At 43.5% G+C, this 20,741-nt stretch overlaps 1 protein-coding gene and 1 pseudogene across 1 annotated transcript in view; one reads left to right on the forward strand and one right to left on the reverse strand.

The window, feature by feature from the left end:
• Positions 1-14,550: 14,550 nt before the first annotated feature.
• LOC148507785 (5S ribosomal RNA) lies at positions 14,551-14,669 on the forward strand (annotated as a pseudogene).
• A 4,943-nt stretch (positions 14,670-19,612) lies between these two features.
• Positions 19,613-20,741, reverse strand: part of LOC148507786 (cornifelin homolog) — a 9,073-nt gene continuing 7,944 nt past the window's right edge. The window contains exon 4 of the mRNA XM_088445598.1: positions 19,613-20,741. This exon is cut by the window's right edge and continues 110 nt beyond it. The gene's annotated coding sequence lies outside the window, so the exon portion shown is untranslated.

Below are 20,741 nucleotides of genomic sequence, written 5' to 3' on the forward strand. Positions count from 1 at the left end.
GTCAGTGGCTTTTCGCTACGTCTGTGGTTCGACTAAGATGCAGCGAACGCAAATGTAACTACAGATGCAGATCAAGCAATTGTTTGCAATTTCGCATGCGTATAAGCCGCACTGGACGTGTGCTGCGATCGCACTGCGATTACACAAGCACAGAGGAATCCATCGCAGAGTGAGTGACCGGCTGTGAGCGTTTGGTGGTGGTGACGGGGGAGTGGTCGAAAAAACACAGGTTTGCCTGTCCGTTTGAATGCCGCTTCCTGGGTGTGCATAAATTAGCCACTGCGAGTGCATACTACGAAGCTTGAGATCCCTCTGCGTGTGAAGAGACTTGCAGTGTCAGTGGGTGGTCAGACCTGCTGTAAATGCTGTGTGAGTGGCCGATGTGCGTAGATTGTACCAATGTTTACACAGAAGAGTGAGATTGGACGGATATGTGAAGCCAGCAGTGGGCGTCGTTATGTCGGCTGTGCTTTGGCAGGCATTAGTTCCGTACGAAATCACTGCTGCAATCGCATTAGTGATCGCTGCTGAATCAGACCTACTATATGCTAAGGTGTCCATTCATTTATTGTGAAACCATAACAACCATCTTATGCTAAGTTAACCTCTAAAATAAAGACGCTGACAACAACTGCTTTGGTTCAAATCAAATTAATGTATTTATTATTTGCATTAATGTATTCATTATTTATTTTAATAAAGTGTCGCAAAGAAGACGCTACCACAACCCAGCTCTAGCCAAATACTTCATACCAAAAAATTAGGGCGACTAAGATGCCCCCCTTTCTATATGCGTAACCTGCGCTGTGAAGGTCTCACCACCCCTTACTATGGCACAGTCCAGATGCTTCTGTGCCCAATTGTCCATTCCGCATAGGTAGGACATACCCGCCGTCCTTCAAAGGGTTAATGCCTCGCAATGACCACTTATGCCACATGTGTCAGCTGGTTAGTAGCGCATTCTCGCCAATGCCAGGTTCCAAGATCCGCAGCCTGCCACCCAAAGCCTAAACCAGCTAATCAAAAATGTAAAAAAATTATTTTTAAGAAAAACTCCCAACCCCAAAACTGTGGATGCCTAAAAACTACACCACCAGCTGCAATGACAAACTTAGACTCTGCTATTTTAACCTCTCTGGCTTTATCTAAAGCTGCTAAATCCCTGGATCCTCTCCAAACAAACCTGCGTACAATCTCTGCCCATACCACGTGCACCCCCAGCCAATGGGACAAAACCTCAGACAAATCATTTTTTATCCTAAGGATCAGCTCAATGCCCTTAACTTGGCCCACATTGTTCCCTCCCAGATGCAAAACTAACCATTCAGGGCGTCCTCACTGCTGCTCTTGCTTAAAAAGCAACTCTAAAAAGAGATGCCCAACGCAATCCGCTTATCCCTAGCCACCTAATTCTGCAACCTCCCATCATCATAGACGCCTTACTTGCCAAGGGGTGCATTTTAGACCAAAAAATATAGGAGTAACCCTCAAGCCACACCTGCTCTGAAGGATTGGTAAATGCTTCAAAAGAAAAAAAACTACCCTAACCGTCAGACAAAATTCTTTACCCAAATACAAGAACCTGAATAAAACATGCAACAAAAACAATATTAGGAAGAACCCAGGTGAAGGAGAAAACTTAAAATAACTCCCGTGGACCTTTTGTTTAGCCAATTGAGATTAGGGTCCCCTCGGAGGAAAAATTAAAAATCCCTTGACACCCCCAGTTTTTGAATGCTAATCATTCAAAAACTGACAGGTAATCAACATTTCTGGGTTAGCACAGATGATTTCCATCTCCCCAGTTCTTGAATAGCGGATGCAGGTAATCCACTCGCTGCAGCACATGTAGCAGCTCCTATGCTAAAGGAGTGAGTACTATACTCCTCACTCAAGACCTAAACTATGCAAACATGGCTTGAAAACTGCAGAAAACTAGAACTTCGTAAGCAGGGAAGAATCAGAATGAACTAAAAAATTGTGCACCCGCCACCGGCCTGGCAAGGACAAACTGGGACACAAGGCGCAAAGGGCAAATGTCAAGGATTGCGTGAGATTTAAGGGAGACCCACCGCCCGTGACCCATCTGATCAATCTTAGAATGGGGAATTTTGCAAACTACTGACTCCCTCTTAATCGGGACATTTCTAAACAACAAACCGGTAACTTCAGAACATTTATTTGCGACTACCAGCTCGCTGACCCAAAAAGCACCAAAAAACACGAAAGAAAATGCCAAATGAAAAAGCGTTGCCTTATAATCGATAGCCACGACAGAAGATAAAATTGAGATAAGGTCCTGCAACATGTGCAAATCAATGGGTCTACAGCAGTCTGCGAAGGATGGGTTCTCCTTACCCCAACCCTTTAGAGCCTTAGAAAGCAGAAAATACTTGGTAGGATCCTGACCCCGATAAATCCTGGAGTAAAATGAAATGCATGACAGAGCAGCAGACATGGCTGCCTTGGATCTACTGCTTTGTTGGCAACCCCATACAAACGATAACAAGCAATTCTCTTGCGACTTACCCTTCTCCCCATCCCTAGCCCGGTAAGACTCCCAGTCCTGCCATGCAGATGTATAGACCCACAATGCAGAAAGTGCCAAATATTTTCGTGCCTGCTCGATAATCTGCCAGACATAAGGAGAACACGTTAGGCCAGTGAGGTCAGCCCCAGGCGCCAAAGTGCAAAATCTATCCAGGTTGAAACGCGATAATGCATCCGCTATCCCGTTTTCAACCCCTGGCACAGGCTTTGCTGAAAAGTTAATATTGAATTGCAAACATCTCGGACCAAATGTCTCAAAAGCCGCAAAGCCTCAGGGCAAGAGGAACACTGATTGTTAACAACATGAACCACTCCCAGGTTGTCACACCTGAACACAATGTTCTGATCCAACATCCTGGTGGCACGAAGTTCCACAGCCACAATTATCGGAAACACACTGTAGCTCTAATTAGTAATAACAGCAAATTGGCTGTGAAACTCCGCACAAACCAGGAAGGGGGCCAATGAGTTGCGCACCATTCCCCCTGAAAAAAATTCTCAGAAATGTGCAGAATTTTTCAAAATAGGCACAAGAAATAGAACAGCCCATGAGTAAACATCTATCAACATAAAATTTCTCGTCCAGCTTAAAACCCATATACCGCGTTGTATTCGGATGCAATGGCAGGAGTCGAAAAGCCGAGTCGATGTCCAACTTTGCCATTAGGGCCCCCAAGGACCCGGGTTATTGGAGCAAGTGCAAATGGAGCATAACTGATCCAAAGATATATCTGCCTGGTACGAAGGAAAATCTTGTCCATTTTCCAGTGTTTGGGAGCAAATTCCTATTGTTATTTGCTCCCATACATACCAGATTTTTCAGCCCACCAGACAGATTGGAGAGATAAATCTTTAGGTGTATACACATAAGTAGACAGGCTACATCTGATCACAAAAGGCCAGCTGATCAAAGGATATCATTAGAACTGTGTAAACACCAAGCTGTAGGCTACAATACAAACTTGGCTTTACTGAACGACAACCCCCCACACAGGCAATACCACAGTACACATCACAAATTGTGCAAACATAGATTATTTTGCAGGGTGAAATGTAGGTTAAACTTTGTAGTTCGCAAAACTATTAATTATAGTATAAATCTGTCCCAAGGATCTATAGGGATAGTCACACACACTAATTCTACATTAATAGATCCGATGGCTAAATTAAAGGCTAGGATCAGATCCAGAAATATATGTATATCTCAACATTCTATTATTATGAAGTGGCATCAATCACTTTTGTTCCATATATACAAATTTGTCAGAAAGAGATATAAATGTATAAATGTCTTATCCCAAATGATTGTATTTACATATTTCTGTTCGTATATGCTAATTCACAGTTGCAATCTTAATCTCCCTAAGCAAAAAAGACATAGTATCTGAGATCAAAAAGTAGTACAATAAAAAAATTCTCTCATTTGACAATTGGAATCTTTATTCAGACACAGGGCCTGATTCAGAGCCGCTCGCAAAAAGCGAGCACTCACTCTGAATCAGGGAGGCCGCATGGTTTTTTCGTTCGGCCTCCTGGCCTCTCGCTAACCTGTGGGTGACCACCCACAGCTTTAGCGAGCGGCCAGATGATGGTCGCGATGGTCGCGACCATTGGGCTTGCGACGAGACCCTTGTGATAGGGTCTCGTCCGTCGCAAGCCCCAGTGAGCTTCCGGCTCTAATAGAGCTGCATAAAAACAGCTAAAATCACAGAATTTGTGGGTTTTTCTGCTCCTATGCTATTATTCAACTCAATAACCTTAATTTCCACTCAATCCCTTGACACCCCCAGTTTTTGAATGCTAATCATTCAAAAACTGACAGGTAATCAACATTTCTGGGTTAGCACAGATGATTTCCATCTCCCCAGTTCTTGAATAGCGGATGCAGGTAATCCACTCGCTGCAGCACATGTAGCAGCTCCTATGCTAAAGGAGTGAGTACTATACTCCTCACTCAAGACCTAAACTATGCAAACATGGCTTGAAAACTGCAGAAAACTAGAACTTCGTAAGCAGGGAAGAATCAGAATGAACTAAAAAATTGTGCACCCGCCACCGGCCTGGCAAGGACAAACTGGGACACAAGGCGCAAAGGGCAAATGTCAAGGATTGCGTGAGATTTAAGGGAGACCCACCGCCCGTGACCCATCTGATCAATCTTAGAATGGGGAATTTTGCAAACTACTGACTCCCTCTTAATCGGGACATTTCTAAACAACAAACCGGTAACTTCAGAACATTTATTTGCGACTACCAGCTCGCTGACCCAAAAAGCACCAAAAAACACGAAAGAAAATGCCAAATGAAAAAGCGTTGCCTTATAATCGATAGCCACGACAGAAGATAAAATTGAGATAAGGTCCTGCAACATGTGCAAATCAATGGGTCTACAGCAGTCTGCGAAGGATGGGTTCTCCTTACCCCAACCCTTTAGAGCCTTAGAAAGCAGAAAATACTTGGTAGGATCCTGACCCCGATAAATCCTGGAGTAAAATGAAATGCATGACAGAGCAGCAGACATGGCTGCCTTGGATCTACTGCTTTGTTGGCAACCCCATACAAACGATAACAAGCAATTCTCTTGCGACTTACCCTTCTCCCCATCCCTAGCCCGGTAAGACTCCCAGTCCTGCCATGCAGATGTATAGACCCACAATGCAGAAAGTGCCAAATATTTTCGTGCCTGCTCGATAATCTGCCAGACATAAGGAGAACACGTTAGGCCAGTGAGGTCAGCCCCAGGCGCCAAAGTGCAAAATCTATCCAGGTTGAAACGCGATAATGCATCCGCTATCCCGTTTTCAACCCCTGGCACAGGCTTTGCTGAAAAGTTAATATTGAATTGCAAACATCTCGGACCAAATGTCTCAAAAGCCGCAAAGCCTCAGGGCAAGAGGAACACTGATTGTTAACAACATGAACCACTCCCAGGTTGTCACACCTGAACACAATGTTCTGATCCAACATCCTGGTGGCACGAAGTTCCACAGCCACAATTATCGGAAACACACTGTAGCTCTAATTAGTAATAACAGCAAATTGGCTGTGAAACTCCGCACAAACCAGGAAGGGGGCCAATGAGTTGCGCACCATTCCCCCTGAAAAAAATTCTCAGAAATGTGCAGAATTTTTCAAAATAGGCACAAGAAATAGAACAGCCCATGAGTAAACATCTATCAACATAAAATTTCTCGTCCAGCTTAAAACCCATATACCGCGTTGTATTCGGATGCAATGGCAGGAGTCGAAAAGCCGAGTCGATGTCCAACTTTGCCATTAGGGCCCCCAAGGACCCGGGTTATTGGAGCAAGTGCAAATGGAGCATAACTGATCCAAAGATATATCTGCCTGGTACGAAGGAAAATCTTGTCCATTTTCCAGTGTTTGGGAGCAAATTCCTATTGTTATTTGCTCCCATACATACCAGATTTTTCAGCCCACCAGACAGATTGGAGAGATAAATCTTTAGGTGTATACACATAAGTAGACAGGCTACATCTGATCACAAAAGGCCAGCTGATCAAAGGATATCATTAGAACTGTGTAAACACCAAGCTGTAGGCTACAATACAAACTTGGCTTTACTGAACGACAACCCCCCACACAGGCAATACCACAGTACACATCACAAATTGTGCAAACATAGATTATTTTGCAGGGTGAAATGTAGGTTAAACTTTGTAGTTCGCAAAACTATTAATTATAGTATAAATCTGTCCCAAGGATCTATAGGGATAGTCACACACACTAATTCTACATTAATAGATCCGATGGCTAAATTAAAGGCTAGGATCAGATCCAGAAATATATGTATATCTCAACATTCTATTATTATGAAGTGGCATCAATCACTTTTGTTCCATATATACAAATTTGTCAGAAAGAGATATAAATGTATAAATGTCTTATCCCAAATGATTGTATTTACATATTTCTGTTCGTATATGCTAATTCACAGTTGCAATCTTAATCTCCCTAAGCAAAAAAGACATAGTATCTGAGATCAAAAAGTAGTACAATAAAAAAATTCTCTCATTTGACAATTGGAATCTTTATTCAGACACAGGGCCTGATTCAGAGCCGCTCGCAAAAAGCGAGCACTCACTCTGAATCAGGGAGGCCGCATGGTTTTTTCGTTCGGCCTCCTGGCCTCTCGCTAACCTGTGGGTGACCACCCACAGCTTTAGCGAGCGGCCAGATGATGGTCGCGATGGTCGCGACCATTGGGCTTGCGACGAGACCCTTGTGATAGGGTCTCGTCCGTCGCAAGCCCCAGTGAGCTTCCGGCTCTAATAGAGCTGCATAAAAACAGCTAAAATCACAGAATTTGTGGGTTTTTCTGCTCCTATGCTATTATTCAACTCAATAACCTTAATTTCCACTCATTTCCAGTCTATTCTGAACACTGAACACCTCACAATAGTGTTTTTATGTCCAAAAGGTTGCAACGAGGTAGCTGGATGACTATGCTAAGCGACAAGAGTGGGCGGCACAAACACGTGGCCCATCTAGGAGTGACACTGCAGTGGCTGACAGGATGGCAGTTTGAAAAACTAGGCCCCAAACAGTACATAATGCAAAGAAAAAAAAGAGGTGCAAGATGGAATTGTCCTTAGGCCCTCCCACTCACCCTTATGTTGTATAAACAGGACATGCACACTTTAACAAATCAATCATTTCAGCGCCAGGGTCTGCCACACAACTGTGGCTGAAATGATTGGTTCGTTTGGGCCCCCACAAAACAAGCTGGCAATTAATCTGTCCCTGCACAAACTGGCTCTACAGAGGCAAGATGTCGTCCTCATCCTCCTCATCTACCGATTCCTCTCCCTCTTCAGTGTTGTGTACATCTATCCTCACAGAGTATTAATTCATCCCCGCTGGAATCCACCACCACAGGTCCCTCTGTACATTCTGGAGGCTGGTCTCCCTGGAAGAGTTGATAATTCATTTTTATGAACATCATCTTCTCCACATTTTGTGGAAGCAACCTCCTACGCCTTTCGCTGACAAGGTTCCCGGCTGCACTAAACACTCTTTTGGAGTACACACTGGAGGGGGGCAACTCAGGTAAAATAGAGCCAGTTTGTACAGGGGCTTCCAAATTGCCTCTTTTTCCTGCCAGTACAGGTACGGACTGTCTGACATGCCTACTTGGATGCTGTCACCGATGTAATCCCCCACCATTCTGTCAATGGTGACAGTATCATATGCAGTGACAGTAGACATGTCAGAAATTGTTGCCAGGTCCTTCAGTCCGGACCATATGTCCAAACTTGGTCCTGCCTGCCCTGCATCACTGCGGTTTACTTAGGATACCTAAGTTGTTTCCTGGCAGCCCCAGTAGCGGGAGAAAATGAAGAAGGAGCTGTTGACGTGTCACGTTCTGCTTCAGCTGACAGTGTTTTCACCAGCAGGTCTTTGCACCTCTGCAGGCTTGTGTCGGCCGGAAAGAGAGACACCACATAGGCTTTAAACCTAGGATCGAGCACGGTGGCCAAAATGTAGTGGTCTGATTTCAACAGATTGACCACCCTGGAATCCTGGCATAGCGAATGAAGGGCTTCATCCACAAGTCCCACATACTGAGTGGAATCGCTCCGTCTTAGCTCCTCCTTCACTTTCTCCAGCTGCTTCTGCAAAAGCCTGATGAGGGGAAGGACCTGACTCAAACTGGCAGTGTCTGAACTGACTTCACGTGTGGCAAGTTCGAAGGGATGGAGAACCTTGCACAACACGGAAATCATTCTCCATTCTCCATTGCGTTTGAGTCAGGTGCATAGCCCCTCCTTTGCCTATGTCATAGGTGGATGTATAGGCTTGAATGGCCTTTTGCTGCTCCTCCATCCTCTAAAGCATATAGAGGTGATGGCGGGACAGGTTCAAGAGTGTTTGCTGGCGCTCCAGTTTTCGGCATGCAGTCGCTGAATGGCGAAAGTGGGCAGAAATTTTTCGGGCCACCCAAAGTGTCTCCTGCACACCCCTCTCGCTTTTCAGAAAATTCTGCACCACCAAATTTATTGTGTGAGCAAACCATGGGACGTGCTGGAATTTGCCCAGATGTAATGCCCGCACAATATTGGTGGCATTGTCAGATATCACAAATCCCCAGGAGAGTGTAAGTGGGGTAAGCCACTGGGTGATGATTTCCCTTAGTTTCTCTAAGAGGTTGTCGGCGGTGTGCCTCTTACTGAAACTGGTGATACACAGTGTAGCCTGCCTTTGGAACGAGCTGGCATTTCTGAGATGCTGCTACTGGTGACGCTGCTGTTGTTGCTGCGTAAGGTGATACATATACCCAGTGGTCTGTCACAGTCATATAGTCCTTAGTCTGCCCTGTTCCACTTGTCCACATGTCCGTGGTTAAGTGGACATTGGGTACAACCGCATTTTTCAGGACACTGAGGACACTTTTTCTGACATTTCTGTACAGTCTCGGTATCGCCTGCCTAGTGAAGTGGAATCTAGACGGGATTTGGAACCGGGTACACACTACCTCCATCAATTGTCTAAGGGCCTGATTCAGACGGGTCGATGTTGCCCGACTGCGCATGCGCACGACGGAGGTGGCTCCGTCGTGCGCATGCACGAGACCCGATTAACGACGGCCAAGCCGTCGTTATGGGTCTCGCATCACAGGGGGCATGCTGTCGATGGTGATTGAACAGTGACATCTTCAATTTGCATATCAGCAAGTGAACTGTGGGTGCTCCTTCAGCATTTGCAGATGGTGTGCAAATGGTTGAAGGAGCCACCTCTTCCCGTCCAGTGCTGGGAAGGTCAGGCATCGCAACCGCCTCCACAATTGGACTCTCTTTGGGGATTTGTGATATCTTCTTAGAACACATAGAATGCACAGTTCTTCACTGTGCTTTTGCCAGCTAAACTAATTTGATTTTTGTAGCGGGAGGAGGGCTTATTTTTAGGCAACATAGTTTGGTCCTCCATTTGTTATATTGATTGATATATATGTGCGGCTAAGGCGCACACAAACACAGAAAAGAAGAATTTTTAATTTTTTTTGGAGTGCACTTTGGGGATTACAGCACCCTTTAACGATCAAGCTAGCGGGCCCTTGATTTATGACACAGGTGCACGCTTGGAGCTGCTCCTTTGTTGATGGACGTGCGGCTACAGCGCACACAATTCACAAACACAGAAAATATTTTTTTATTTTTGTTGGAGTGCACTTTGCGGGCTTACACCACCCTATAAGAGATGAGCCAGCTGGCCCTTTACTTATGGGACACAGACGCACACTTGGCACTGCTCCTTTGTTGATGGACGTGCGGTTACAGCGCACACAATTCACAAACACAGAAAATAATTTTTTTTTTTTGTTGGAGTGCACTTTGGGGGTTACACCACCCTTTAAGAGATGAGCCAGCTGGCCCTTTATATATGGGACACAGGCGCACGCTTGGTGCTGCTCCTTTGTTGATGGACGTGCGGCTACAAGTGCACACAATTCACAAACACAGAAAATAATTTTTTATTTTTGTTGGAGTGCACTTTGGGGGTTACACCACCCTTTAAGAGATGAGCCAGCCAGCCCTTTACTTATGGGACACAGGCGCACGCTTGGCGCTGCTCCTTTGTTGATGCACGTGCAGCCACAGTGCACACAATTCACAAACACAGAAAATATTTTTATATTTTGTTTGGAGTGCACTTTGGGGGTTACAGCACCCTTTAACGGTCAAGCCAGCCAGCCCTTTACTTATGATACAGGCGCACGCTTGGCGTTACTTTGTTGATGCATGTGCGGCTACTGCGCACACAATTCACAAACAAAAAATTTTTTTTTTACATTTTTTTTGGAGTGTACTTTGGGGGTTACAGCACCCTTTAACGGACAAGCCAGCCGGCCCTTGATTTATGACACAGGTGCACGCTTGGCGCTACTTTGTTGATACATGTGCGGCTACTGCGCACGCAATTCACAAACACAGAAAAAAAAATTTAATTCTTTTTGGAGTGCACTTTGGGGGAGCACCCCTGATGGACAGATCGCCCCCTGGACAACACTACATCACCCTTCTAGGACTACGGCCTTTATGGGACACAATACAGTCCAGCCAGCCCCTATAGACTTTGGAGTGGACACAGCCCCTATGGACAACTGACTGCACAACACAGCCCAGTCAGCCCCTATGGACTGAGTGGACACAGCCCCTCTGGACAACAGCAGCACAACACAGCCCAGCCAGCCCTAGCTCCCACCCTCCCTCTTCACTGTCCACAGCCAGAGTGAGAAATGGTGCCGACGCGGGGACCTTTTATAGGATCCAATACCCGCAAGATCTGGAAGGCGGGATGATGACGTTTTGCCTCGATTTCAGATCCGAGTCAGGCGGGAAAAGTCGAGCCTGACTCGGAAACGTCTCGGATCGGGGGGGTTCGGATTTCAGAAATCCGAACCTGCTTATCCCTAATAATTTTTTTTTTTGTACCTACGCTATTACTAACCTCAATAACATGAATTTCCACTCATTTCCAGTCTATTCTGAACACCTCACACCTCACAATATTGTTTTTAGGCCAAAAGGTTGCACCAAGGTAGCTGGATGACTATGCTAAGCGACACGAGTGGGCAGCACAACACACAGGACAGCCCCTGAAAAAATTATTTTGATGATGAAGGTAGCGTACAACACACAGGACAGCCCCTGTAAAAATTACTTTGATGAAGGGCAGCGTACAACACACAGGACAGGCCCTGTAAAAATTACTTTGATGAAGGCAGCGTACAACCCACAGAATAGCCCCTGTAAAAATTAAGAGAGCACCCCTGAAGGACGAGCACCCCCTGAACACAGCACTACAGCCAGCCAGCCCCTATGGACAGGACAACAGCCAGCCCTGTTTTACTACAGCAAGGAATCTCAAGGATCGTTTGGTTAAATTGGATGTCGCCAAAATAAAGAAAAAATCTCAACACTTTTTGTCCCCAAAAAATCGTAGAAGTGTATTTATTAGATCTAGTTGACCATTTTTGATACAACAGCATATGTTTTGGCAACACGACAGGTTGTTGCCACGGCAACGGTAGTTGTTCAGGTCTTCGGGTTGCGCCGGGGGATCTGACCTATGATGTCATGCTGGCTGCGACTCCCTCCGGTGGGCGCGTGCTGTGTGGCGGATGCAAGTGGACGTCGGAGCACCGGACTTACCTTGTTCGTGCTGACGTCTTTTGACGTTCCAGGATCGGGATTGAGAGAGTATTTCTACGCCTATCTTAAGTCCCTTTTCGGGATTTCACTGTAGGTAATGTAACCCTGTTTTCCCTTATTAGGTTACTGAAAGGGATAATCCCTTATGAGCCCTTAGGTATAAAGGACTATTTATGTATTTTAGTGCCTCCACCCAAGTATGAATGTGGATTAGCAAATTTTAAGGCCTACTTGGGAAAACCTAAGTATTAATGTTTTATAAATAAGTACAGTGTTGTGCAGACAATGTCTTATTGTACATCACTATAACAAGCATTACTACAATTTTACCAATGTTCCTTTGGATCTGTAGCAGCTGGATCCGCCAAGTGATGTTTCACCAGTCAATTTACACAGGTACGCATTAGACAGTGCATAAACAATAAATAGTTCATTTATGGGTTAGACAGATAAAAGCATATTAAACATTTCATTTCATACTTTGACGATATCGAAGAAACAATATCTAAACCATATATTTTTGTGGCTTTGCTTAGTTCAGTAGGTAACTTGAGATATAAATCCTCGTATGGAAGTCCTTTGATGTCCCTTTGTTTCTAATAAGTCAGTAATAATATATAGTTAAATATACTTAAGGTTTCTTGGTAACTTGGAGGGAAACAGCTGGAGTTGCTAAAAGTCCATCCACTTCCAAGTTTATAGGAGCCAACTGGCAGTTCCAATTGCAATTAGCCCAATCAAGATGAGCTCCTGGGGGTTATGTATAGAAGAATCAGCAAAGGCTATGCATAGTTAATAATATTTCTTCCCCAATGCTGTTCCTGTCTTGTGGTAATAGAGCTTATCTATCTCTCTGACTGCCTCAGTTGATATACCAGCTGTAAGATTCCTCTCAGTAGGGACAATTAAACTAGCTATTGTATTGAACAGGCAGAGCTTCTAGCTTAGTTAGTGTGAGCTGTACTGGCTCAGCTGGCTGGTAAATATAGGGGCTATTTATCCCTGAAATTGATGTGTCTTTCTTAAGTAATATATATATATATATATATATATATATATCCCTCCTTCCTTTTTATCAGAGATTCCCTATTAAGCAGTGCAATACTGTGCCAGGGTGCATAAGAAAGTCAATCTCTACTCACAATTCCCAGTGAGGGCAGCGCTGCTGCTGCAACTCACTATAGAAGTCTCCTATGCTCTGATTGAGTTACCGCTTCTCAGCTGATTGGCGCTGGCTGGGATTCCCCTTACTTTGCAGGGGAGCCGCTTTGTTCCTCCCCCAGCGCCTGATCACTGGTGACGCCTGCCCCGCTTCACAGCTGATGGATTCATCCTAGCAACACTGGATGTCAAATCCCTCTACACCTGTATTGATCACCAACAGGGATGTAGAGGAGTAGAAACGATCATGGAAACAGACCACAAGCTAAGAAGAGAACTAATCACCTTTACACTCAAAAGCATTGATTTCATTCTCACACACAACAATTTTTGGTACGGCAGCTCCCACTATAGGCAGGTTCGCGGGACTGCAATGGGGACTAAATTCGCCCCCAGTTACGCGAACCTGTTTATGGCAGAATGGGAAAACCGAAACATTTGGAACAACAACCAATACAGAGAACACATTTCTATGTGGAGGCGGTACATAGATGATGTCATTATCATATGGACAGGAGGAACCGACACATTTAATCAATTTGTGGAAACTATCAATTCAAATGACAACAACTTGGAATTCACTGCAATTTCCAGCTTCCACTCGATCAGTTTTCTAGATCTGACCATATACATCGAAGCAGGTAAGATTCAAACAAAAACCTACATCAAACCAGTAGACTGTCATCGGTTTATACCACCCACAAGTAATCATCACAAAAATTGGATCAACAGTATCCCGGGAGGTCAATTCAAAAGAATGAGACGAAATTGTTCTAATATTAAAACTTTTGAAGAACAAGCCCTCAATTTGAAGACCAAGTTTATGGATCAAAAATACAACACAGGAATCATTGACAAAGCATTGAAAACAGCAAGAACCACAGACAGAATAAATCTCCTTACATATAGGGACAAGAAAACTGAAGAACCATTATGTCTGAGATTCATTACTCAATATAGCGACCAACATATACTCTTAGAGAAAATTGTTCAAAAACATTGGCATTTACTCATGAGAGATGACTCTTTACAGGGATTAATTCCGAATAAACCTCAGTTTACATACAGAAAAGCAAAGAGTATAAAACAAGAACTGGTAAAGAATCACTTTCCGCCAGAAAAAGAAAAAACTTCTAAAGAAGGAACCTGGTTAGGAGAAAGAAATGCAGGATTTTATCACTGCAATAGATGTATGGCATGCAAAACAATAAAACATAGAAGTATTGTCCCGACAATGGAAATAACCTCCAATTCAACTGGAGACATCTTTAAAATCAAAGACCCAATGACTTGCGATACAAAGGGCGTAATATACCTAATTTCCTGTCCTTGCGGCCTACAATATGTGGGCCGAACAGCTAGAAAACTAAGCTTACGAATAGGTGAACATATAAGAAACATTAAACATAAATTAGATACACACAGTGTATCTGATCACTTTGGCAAGATACATAATGGAGATCCAAGTGTCCTTACCTTCACGGCAATTAAGAAAGTGAAAACTACATGGAGAGGTGGAAATTATTTGAAACTAATGTCCCAAGAAGAAACCCGCTGGATTTATAAAATGAAAACCCTTACACCAAGAGGTCTCAACATAGATTTCGAATTGTCAGAATTTCTGAAGGACTGAATCCCCAAGAGGAAGATTGGGACTGTAGATGATACCTACATACATACCACCCTGGATACGCCCAACTACTTCCGAACTTGGAAGCTAAGCAGGGTTGGGCCAGATTAGTAATGAGGAGGGAGACCACTCATGAATATCTGGTTATGTAGACGCATCAAAATATGCAGTACCCTTTCTCCACAATATGGGGTATGAAGCCAGGAATGAAGAATAACTCAACAATATCCAGACAAATCCAGATATTGTATCTATATACACTCTCCAATCGGAATTTTTTATTAATTTTTTATTAATTTTTAAATAATTCCAGAATAAGGAAACTAGAATGAATCACTCTCTTTCAGATATCTAATATCAATATGACAATGAATTCTTTCGTTTATCTACTTTACACATGCATGTAGATAGTTAACACAGAGGTCACCTGCCTAATTACAATTTGTCCAGAATATTAGGCTTACAGACGTTTATTAATACATTATGTTCACTTATGCACCTCTTTTATGTATGTATTTGCCTAAAATTTAGCTCTAATCATCAAAGATTTTATCAACCAACGGAGTAAGGAAACTCATGTCATTCCATAAATGAACGCCACTACAATTAGGATCTGGCAGGAGGACTAATTACCTAAAGAAGATCTAAGTACTTAATGATCAGTCAATTACACGTCTGAATAAAAGGCTACCCCCACCACCAACCATCTACACAGCCCTGACGAAGCCCGCGCTAACACAAGCGGGTGAAACGCGTTGGCGACGCCCCCCCTCTCAACTTGGTTCACGGACTCCCATCTCCAGCTTTCCGGCGAGGATCAGCGTGCATGTTCACCGCCGGCAAACACCCGCCAAGCAAGACAGCACATCCTAGAGATGCTAGCGGAGGACAGGAGGAGAAGCCAGGAGATCGGGCGGCATTCACAGCACTACAGCCACACGACAGTGTGGGGAGTATTTACCTAAGACAGCAGAAGAACTGTTTGGAAACAAGGTAGGAAAACGCTATCCACCTGTACCCATCTGACACTTTGTATTTAAGACAGGAGTTGCAAAACAAGGACTCAGAACTTCCTTGTAACCTTTTTTTGCTACAAACACCATCTCCCCAGCTGACAAGCTGTTGATGTGCATAACATATTTGCGATCCATCAAGGATTTACCCTTTGCACACCGGAGACTGTAACACCGACCAGCATTTTAATATGTAATATTTTAATATGTGATATTATGTGATTGTATTTTATTTTATTTTATACTTTATACCTTATATTCTATTTCTTGTCACACTGTGTCTAGATTAAAAACAATTCATTACACTCACTGCACATTGAGTCATTATGCTCCCGGCTGCGCTGTTATCTAGACACTATAACAATTACCATATATCTCCAATTTCCAGTGACAAAGGGAACTGTCACCTGTGTCTATAGCTGCAACAGGGAACGTCTACACTATTATCTAAAAAAATCCCCAGGAGCGCACAACATCACCATACCAAAACCAAAACCCAACAATCTACTCACAAGCCTCTTTCTTCCTGCCTCTCTGTCCCACACACAGAAGCTATAAAATAATAATAATAATAAAAAAAAAAAAAAAAATATTTAGAAATCTAGACTAAAGGTGCATACACACGGTCAGATTTGTCAGATGAACGAATGAACGATCTGAACAATTTGATGAACGATTTGACCAACGATTTGAACTATGAACGATTTTTGACTGCATTAAAATGAATGGAAATCGTACAAAACTGACTGCAAGCACATCAGATGTCAGATATCGTTATCTGACCATCGGGAACGCATATCGTTCATCGTTCAAACATGTCAGATTTTCCTACAGATATGAACGATTGAACGATTTTTAAAATCATTATCGTTCAGATCTGAAGAAAAATCTGACCGTGTGTATGCACCATAAGCTGATACTATTTATCTTAAGATTGCTATACACACACACATCACGCAATCACATTGTACTATAATGCTGTTCAGCCCACATTTTATTTTACATTTCATAAGCACAGACGGTGTAATGGTTAGCATTACTGCCTCACAGCATTAAGATCATGGGTTCAATTCCCACCATGGCCCTAACTGTGTGGAGTTTGTATATTCTCTCTGTGCTTGCATTGGTTTCCTCCGGTTTCCTCCCAAAAATATACTGGTAGGTTAATTGGTTCCCCCCAAAAAAAATTAACCTGTGTTTGTGAGCATGTGGTAGGGAATATAGATTGTAAGCTCCACTGGGGCAGAGACTGATGTGAATGGCCAACTATTCTCTCTGTAAAGCGCTGTGGAATATGTGTGCGCTATATAAATAACTGATAATAATAATAATAAATAAGCTATATATTAAATAGCAAGGTTTTTTTACTGCTTTATTTTACTTCAGTATATTATTTAGATAATCCTAAAACATATGACATAGTAAAAGTAGCCACATCTACACAACTTAAAAATATGCGGTCAGTAAGGGGAAGATTCAAATAGCCACATAACCCATTTACAAGAGTTAAAGCGGCTAAATGCAACCTAACACGTCCGGCCACATTTTTTTTACACTATATGGCAAACACTGCTTTGATAATTCAATACATTTTCCAGATTTTTCCTCTATGGCCAGTATGCAATTTAAAGCGAAAAGTCAGTTTCGGCGAAAAAGTATCATGGGTGACGTCATTTCGCCAGGCGGAAACTTTTCGCCGTATTCAATTTCAAACACTTTTCGCCTAGGCGGAAAGTCAATGCACTGGACTCGGCAAAAAAGTGTCGCCTATGAACAGCAGGCGGAATAAGGTGCAGAATTGGGGTTTTGGGGTGCAACATTGCGGGAACCCCCGTGCAACCTTAAGACAGCCCCCCAAAGGTGAACTGCATCAAAATAAAAAAAAAACCACTTAACACCCCAAAAAAGTACTTTCGTTTTGGGGCAAAAAAAAAGCAAAGTTGAGGGACAAAGTTAAAAACCAGCAAAATAGATTCCAGGGGGGTCCCCAATTATGCCTCAGGTGTTTTTTTTTATTGCAGGTGCTTGCGGTAGGTGGATTTTTCCTGTTTTTTTATAACTTTACTTTAGCAACTTTAAAATAGGGATGTGCAGGCTCGGTTCTACTCGGTTCCGTTCGGTTTTTTTTACCGAATCTTATTGGCTATCCAAAACTCGTGACAGCTGAAACCCAATAAGATTCGGGGAAAAAAAACGAACGGAACCGAGTAGAACCGAGCCTGCACATCCCTACTTTAAAATATGCTAGCACCCATTTTCATGTACCCCAAATTTGCTGGGACTAGTTATTTTCACACGAAAAAGTGCTAAATGCTATTCTTCACCCCTTATGCAAATACGCTAAACAGCACCTATTGCATACCTCCCAACTTTTGTTCCTCACGAAGAGGGAGCGTGGCTTTGCTTGAAGAGGCGTGGCCTCTTGGAAATGGGGCGGAGCATCGCGGAAATCCCCGATGTCACTATAGGGGGCGTGCCCAGGCACTCTCCGAGATGCTGGGCAGCCCGCAGGCTCTCCCTACACAGGTTTACCTTCTGCACACCCGCTGCTCTGCATATGTGCTCTCCCCAAATTCCCCCCCACCTCGGGACACTGCGGCCCGCGGGTGGGACAGCGGGACAGTCCCAGAAAAACAGGACTGTCCCGCTGAATGCGGGACAGTTGGGAGGTATGCTATTGATACCATTTAAGTACCCCAAATACCTTCAGCAGGGCAATTCAGGGGTATCCATAGTGATCCCCAATGTTAATACTTCTTTTGCGGTGGTGTCAGGCTGAGTTCGCCATTTTTGACAGGACTTTTCGCTGTTTCAGTTTCGCCGGGTGCCGTTTTCGCGTCCTTTCTAATTGAATACGGCTAATAGCGGGAGTGCGCCCGATACTTTTCCGCATACAAAACACGCGGTGTAGGTGAAAAAATATCACGGGTGCAAAACTAATTGGATACGGCCCTCAGTATGAGAATTTAAAGTAAAATTTATGAGCATTTCAAGCTTTAGGAATCGTTAATGTGCCAGCAATGAACAGATCCCACAGTCAATCTGTAGTGATATAAATTAACAAAAGGTATTTACTTGGGGGAAACAGTCGGAAAGCCGGCGGACGCAATGCCGACAGCCGGCTTCCCGACTGCTGAATCCTGGCAAGGGTTAAATGACAGGCGTCGAAATCTCGACGGCAGTCATTTTACCTACGCCGGGACACTGGCGCCCGGCATCCCGTTCTAAGGGATGCCGGGCGCAGACAGCCACTTGGTTAGGTTTAGGGCTCCCGGGGGGGACTTAGGGTTAGGCACTACCCGGGAGGTTAGGGTCAGACTAGGTGACCACCCTGGGGGACTTAGGTTTAGGCGGCGGGGAAGGGGGGGGTTAGGGTTAGGCAGAGGGGGCATTAGGGTTAGGCACTTTGGGGGGGAGGGGGGAAGGTTAGGGCTAGGCATCCCTAAAGGAGCGTTAGGGGGTAGAATAGGTTAGTTTATACTTACCTTCCAATGATCGGGATTTCCACCTGTGTCGGGCTGCTGCTGCCGGAATTTGAAACGCCGGCCATGCAGCCGCTGGTAAATTATACAGATTCCTTACTTGGTTTACTGCCACTTAGGGGTAAATTTACTAAAGATCCATTTTAAGTCGATTAACATCGATGTTGTGTTTCAGGGGCTAAATTACACATTTACTAACACTTAAATATCAAAATTAAAAATTGTCTGTTAGTAAATGTGTGATTTAGACCCTGAAACACAGCATTAATGTTGTTCAATTTAGATACATTTTTATTAAATTAAAATAGATTAAAATTGACCTTTAGCAAGTTCTCCCTTGGGGGGGAGATTCAATTAGCTGTGAGGATCCTAAATTAATATTACATTGGTTGTCCGGAAAGGAAACCTTGGCTGTTTTTTTCTAGAGGACGGAGCAAAAAACAAATTAGGTTTTCACCCCATAATTATGCGCTATGTGCGCATCTTCACATAGCGCAAAATTGCGACAGTACCTGGCGGCTAATTGAATCTGCCCCATACAATGTGACTTTTATGGCGAATGTTTGACAAGTAATTAAGGAGAAGTAGATTACAAACCAGACATACATTTCATCGCTTGTTTTATTCATCATACAAAAATATATTCCTAAATTGCAAAAAAAAATTGAGGAAAAATAAAACTTTGACAATTATGCAATGCTATAGAAAGAGTTACACAGAGGGTGCTATGATGATATTTTAGGAGTTAAAACGTTACAGTATATCACAATAAATATCATTAAAGCGAATAATTGTGGGCAAGTGACATTAGGGAAGCTGTGGTTACATATACACAGGGGACTTTGTATAAAGGATGTCTGCTTATTCCATAAAAATTTTATCATAAAAAATGAACATGATAGAAAATATAATGAAATGAAGAGGTGTAACCAGATGTTTGTGGACCCCACAGTGTGTAAGGGCCCCCTTGTGCCATTTACAGCCCAATGTAATAAATACAACATATAAACATGTTTTGACAGGCAAAAGGTTCTCCCAAACTATGGCCCCACCACCGATTATTATAGTTACGTCTTTAATGCAGTGATGGATTTATCTGATTCTTTAGTCTTAAATCAGCCTAAATGTTTTCCTACTATAATTTACACATTTAGGGCAGGATGTACTAAACTGGGAAATGTGGTAAAACCCCCGAAAATGCAGTTTTACTGCATTTCCCATATGTACTATGGTGCTTCGTCCCTGAAGATGGTGTTACCCAGTAGTAGCCATGGGGTTTCTTATCGGGATGCCCTCTGAGAGGATCCCTCCCAGCTCCCACCTCAGCGTGCGCGTTCTTCTGCGCATGAAGGATGCAAGAGGGACTTGTGGGTCCCGGAAGATCTCTATACGAGGGTATTGTAAATGACAGATCTTATCAGGAGAGCTGTCCTTTGCGATTTTAATATAATTTTTTAATACATACTGGGGTCATTAACCCTGGTATATACCCGATAAAAGGTGGGTGTACCGCATTGCGGATGCGAGGTTTAGTACATTCAGCCCATAATAACATATACAGTGACTGCATGCTACTATAAGGTTGTGTAGATGGGGGTCAGTTGTAACTTGTAAGTAACAGACTCTATAACCTATTCCCCTGTACTAAGTGCAGAGAGGATGTCACAGATTCATCTTTCCATTTCCTCTTGATTTCATACAGTCCCTTGATGCCCGTCATAGCTCCAACACA

This window comes from Taudactylus pleione, unplaced genomic scaffold (assembly GCF_031769625.1).
Source record: "Taudactylus pleione unplaced genomic scaffold, aTauple2 ptg000384l, whole genome shotgun sequence".
Lineage (NCBI taxonomy): Eukaryota > Metazoa > Chordata > Amphibia > Anura > Myobatrachidae > Taudactylus > Taudactylus pleione.